Genomic DNA, 5,813 nt, shown 5'->3' with positions numbered 1-5,813 from the left:
AAAAAAATGCACAAAATGATGTAAAAATAAACTGATATTATTTAAAATATAAAATGGGCAGAAGGCTAAATAGATAGATACTTCTTCAAAGAAGACATACCTACACATGAAAAAATGCTCATCATCACTTATCAACAGGGAAACGTAAATCAAAAGCAAAATGAGACACTATTTCATATCCATGAAAATTGACTCATATTTAAAAAAGAAATCAGAAACAAGCATTGGCAAAGAGGTGGAAAGAAAGGAACCCTATGTACACTGGTCCAGTAACTGTGGAAAACAGTATAGAGGAGTCTCAAAATATTAAATAGGTCTAAAATGAGCTAGCAATTCCACTCCTAAATAACTACTTAAAGAATGCAAAAAAAAAATTAGTAGACAAAATATATACATTCCTATGTTCATTGCAATACAACTTGCAGTAGTAGGTAAGTTATGGAAACCCAACTGCCCAAGAACAGATAAGTGGATTAAAAAGAAATGGTATGTAGGGCCCTCCCTGGTGGCACAGCGGGTTAAAGCACAGCACTGAGGATCTAAAGCTGCTTCCACATGAGTTCGATTCCCGCCTGCCCCGGAGGTGACCACATGGTGTGGCAGGCCTCTCCTGACCCACCTGCTGCTCCCCTCAGCAGTGTACCTCGTCCATCTGCCTGTTCTGTTCCCTACTCTGTCCCTGGTGAAGCCTCTCACCGCTGCTGAGCCTCTGGCCTGTACCCCAGTTCTGTATGCACAAATAAATCTTTAAAAAAAAAAAAAGAAATGGAGAAATGGTATGTGTATATAAGAGAACACTACTTAGGCTATAAAACAAGATATAATCTTGGTATTTCTGACTACATTGATGGAACTGTAGGGAATTCTGCGAAGTGAAGTAAGTTACAAGGAGAAAGACAAATAATGAAGGACTTCATGGCTTTAAAAGATAAAAAAAAAAAAACAAGGAACAGACAAAACAAAGCTAAAACAAACCCTGGACACCTGACTGCAGAGTTGAGGCTACCAGATGGGGAAAGTTAGGTTGGGAGTGGAGAGCAAAAGAAGGATACCTACTGGACAGGAGAGGAAGATCATTGGTGCTTTGGAAAGCTGCAGGTGGATGTGTTGTGGTAGCATAGAATCTGAAGGTGTCTGAACCTTGCCCCCTAAACAATATTATACAGGTTGATAAACTATCACCTTAGTAAAAAAAAAAAAAAAAAAGTGCAATTTTTAAGAAATCTTAATGACTTCTTTATAGATTCTATCTATAATTAGCTCTATCTAGAATTAGAGCTTCAACATGAGAATTTTTTTATATGAAGTTACATAACTTATTTTTATAAAGATTTATTTATTTACTCATACAGAACTGGAGTGCAGGCCAGAGGTGCAGGGGTCATGAGAGGATTCAGTAAAGACAGGCAGATTGAGGAAGTACAGTGGTGAGGGGAGCAGTGGGCATTACAGGAGAGGTCTGCCACTCCAGGTAGGTCACCTCCCTGGCTAGGTATTGAACTCATGCTGAAGCTGCTGTAACTAGCTTGCAGTGCTGTGCTTCAACCCATTGTGCCATCAGGGAGAGCTCAACATGAATTTCATGGAAGATACAATTCAGTCCATTATAGGGAACTATAAATCTGCTAGACGCTTAAAATTTCTTTCTCTGGTCTGGAAAACAGACTTACGATAATTTATTTAGGTTTAATAAGATGTAATAATTTTATTTATAGGTTTACTAATACAATGTTTTTACATCAAAAGCATGGCAGACACTCATGAACGGTTTGGTTAAAGCAATCAACCGCTAGGTAGTAGGCTATTATAGACATAACTACCCTCACTGGGCTACTCACCTGGCCATGAAACTCAGTGAAATGGTCAATATTGAGTTTGCAAAATATGAATGGCTGCTCAGAGGCTGAGCATATTACATTCTGGTGATGGTTCCCAATAATAAACCTGATTTAAAAAAAAGAAAGAAAGAAAGAACCGACTTTGCTAATTTTCTTTTAGTTATCATACTGTTTTTTGCTTTTGTTTACAATTTATTTATTTATGAAAACAAGAACTGGGGTACAGGCCAGAAGTTTGGGGGATGGGAGGGTTCACCAGAGACAGAGTGGGAAGCAGAACAGGCAGATTGACTGAAACACACGGATGAGGGGAGCAGTGGGAAAGACTGGAGATGGAGCATAGCCAGGCTATCTCTGCTCTGGCTGGGGATCGAACTGCAGTGGGTGGGGGTAGCTTCATAGTGCTGAGACTTAATCCCCTGTGCCATATGGGATGCCCCATATTGTTTTAAAGACAATACCATATCTGGTTAATTTTACCAACTGTCACAAACACAGGGCAGAACAGAGTCTTGTTACTAACTACAACGAAAGTTTCCATTTTTTTGTTGTTGCTGCTCTTTCTTTAGTTTTTATTTTAAAAAGAAAAAAATACTAGGATACTATGACTTACTAAGTGCTCTGAAATGATCCATTTCAAAGTACTTGTTATATAATAATCTTCACTCAGTGTAGGAAGTTTTTTGTTTTTTTTTAAAGATTTATTTATTTGTGCATACAGAACTGGGGTACAGGCCAGAGGCTCAGGGGCGGTGAGAGGCTTCACCAGAGACAGAGTGGGGAACAGAACAGGCAGATCTACGAAGTACACTGCTGAGGGGAGCAGCGGGCGGGTCAGGAGAGGTCTGCCACGCCATGTGGTCGCCTCCGGGGCAGGCGGGAATTGAACTCATGCGGAAGCGGCTTTAGATTCTCAGTGCTGTGCTTTAACCCGCTGCGCCACCAGGGAGGGCCCAGTTTTTTGTTTTTTTAAGTAATTTTTGGGAACTTCTTGATTTGTTTTATTTTTTCTCACATTTAAAAAGTGGTTAATTAGGTCTCTCCCTGGTAGTGCAACGGGTTAAAGCACTAGGAAACTAAAGCCACTTCAGCATGAGTTCAATCCCCAGTCTGTAAGTGATCCACATGGCGCGGCAGACCTCTCCTGACCCGCCCACTGCTCCCCTCAGCAGTGTACTCCACTGATCTGCCTCTTCTGCTGCCCACTCCATCTCTGGTGAAGCCTCTCACCACCCCTGCACCTCAAGGATGGTCTGATGGTCTGATGGGGGCCAATGGGGTTGAGGGGAGGGATCCGTCCTCATCTCAAGGAAGTCGAAGACTTATCTCGGGAGCCAGAAACAAAACCTATCTCAGGGACCGGAACTAGCTGAGTGCGATGGGAGAGGAAGTGGGGGAAGGGATTCGGGTATGCTGTTTTCTCAACCGGGATGTTTGCCCTAAGTTCCGATCAAGCGTTGTTTTGTGCATAGGAGGCAAAGTCCTGGTCTCGGTCCCCGACAAGGGTCCTCAAGCATCTATACTCTCTAGTTTCTTAAACTTGTAGTCAGAGAGTTATTATTTAAATATAGGTGCTGTTACCTAGACTAGGGGACCTGAAGGTGTGCAGGGAAGGGAGCATAGTGAATGGACATAATGCTGGCACTGGGTGAGAAACAAATACTGAGGATAAAGACAAGTTAAGAGGGAGCATTATACTAGGAGGAGATTGGTTGGCACAACTAATTCCATGGTAGTATGATTTCAGAAATACCTATAATCTCCTAAGTCCACACATCCACTCTGTCAGCTTTCAAGTGTCCCGGGCTTCCTATCACTAGCCAGTTCTTTCAGATGTAGTAAATATTACAAGGAAAAATGATATGTAAGTCATTGCCACGCATTGTCTTGGCCTTAGGAAGGACTTGTTCATTAGATCAGTTTTAAAGCATTATCATTAAGGGCTTGAGAGTACAAAGCACAGAACAAATTTCAATTTGGAAGTTTTGTGAAATATGTCTTTTGGAACTCAGATGGTAGGGTGGGAGAGGTGGTGCAAGGGGTAGGCTGAGGGGCTTGATGTGGGACAAGGGATGACGTTTGGGTGACAGTAATGGCAGGCACTGGAATGGCAGGACCCCATATCCCAAAGTCATAGACTTGGTGAAACTGGGGTTTTGCCAAACACGATTTTTCCTCCATGGCAGTTTTTCCTGGGGCTTGGACTGATTCCCTTCACTTTGGCTCTGGAATTAAAATTCGAGAATATCGGTGTGACAGCCAAAACCAAGATTGACATACAATTCTTGCCTTGTATAAACCATTTTTTTCCAATTACCCCTCTTCAAGTTGCCAATGAAAATATTGAAGTAATGAGGGTGTAGCTAAACAGAGGGAGATTTAATCATTTAAACCAATCAAGGGATGGTGCCAGCTTTTGCCTAAATCTTAGTTGAAACATGGTTCTACTAATATCTACACCAGAATCACTGTAAGTATTTGTTATATATGCAGACTCACGTACCCTGCCTAGTGGCTGACCTAGCAAATCAGAATATAATTTGGGAATATGACTTTTAAGTGGTTGTTGGCTTTCACTTTGTCCCCTAAAGTTTGGAACCCCAGTCACAAATGCTTTTTTTAGTTTGGTATTTGAAAGAAGCCCTGTACTTGAAGTTTTTTTTTTTGACTTGTACTGTTCATCACTTACTCTCTTGTGGTGCTAGTCTCAAGTGACCAGCAATATGTGGATAATTGGGTTATATGGTAAAGGACTGTGTCATATTCATTCACCCTATTTTTGATCACTACATTTATCAGAGTCAAGACATATCAAACATATTATCTCTAGTCATACATTATTGGCTGAATGCCCTAATCTGAAAGTTTCAGCTTTCTTACTTTACAAATTTATGTTGTTTCTAGCAGGTACTGATGCCACCATCAAAGGAAATGATCCCATCCTCCAGATTGCATCCCATCCTCACATGCATTTGTTAGGAACACATGATAAAAGAGAGAGAAAGAATCTTTCTAGACTAAGACTCCACGGGTAATTATTTTCATTCCAACCTTCATTGAAATTCCCCATGTCATGCTACCAGAGTGAATTATAGTTAAACCTTTCATTCTGCACATATGGAGCAGGGATAGAGATGATGCCAGCACTATTACTCAGCTACTTTCAGTTTGGGGATTGAGGCTGATGTAAACCATCAGAGCTAAAGAGAAAATAATATTCATTATGAATCACTACCAGATGTGTAAATGTTTGTCTTCATTTTCAAGTTCCATATATTGTAGTCTATTCCTTTTCTAGTTTTTCAGTGGCTCTCTTTCTATGAGTAATGGATTCAATTGTATTGAATGTTCAAAAGATCCAAAAATTCATAAAATGTGTTTTTGGCCTCTGCTTCATAATACAAAAAAAAAAATCAGAAATTTTCATAAAGTAAATGTTATGTAAGTAACAATGTTTTGCAACCCAAGTCCCATAGGGGCCTGAGGGCACCTTGAAGAGCATCTGCCCATGACTTGCTTGCCTAGGGCAAACCATCCAGGTTGTTGCCACTGTGAGGGGCTATAGAGAAAAGTAAAGCAGAACATAACTAATTGTTGAAAAATTATTTTCATTCTGAGTAAATATGTGTGTGGTCTTGCAAGACTGACCCCAGCTTCTGTGCTTCATGAAGAACTCCATGGAGCTTGGTTTCCAAAAGAGGTGGCTGAAAGATGAGCACATTTTTGCAGATTGGTGTCCCTGAAAGTGCCTAGCCTACAGTTAGGTGGCTCTTCAGTGCTAGCTCTTCTCTGTGCTCAGTGATTTTCCGTTCCTGTTTTCCAGTATTCTAAGCCATCACTACTTCCTTAATCATCCTCCTCACCTGAGACCTCCATAGATAACTTACTTTTGCCTTCAAGACACATTACATATTCCCTCTCAATTTCCTGTTGACACTGGCCTCCAAAAGACACACATCCAAATCCACATGCACC

This window comes from Condylura cristata, unplaced genomic scaffold (genome assembly GCF_000260355.1).
Source record: "Condylura cristata isolate star-nosed mole 26May11 unplaced genomic scaffold, ConCri1.0 scaffold00009, whole genome shotgun sequence".
NCBI classification, from domain to species: Eukaryota; Metazoa; Chordata; class Mammalia; order Eulipotyphla; family Talpidae; genus Condylura; species Condylura cristata.
This window is presented reverse-complemented; position numbering follows the sequence as displayed.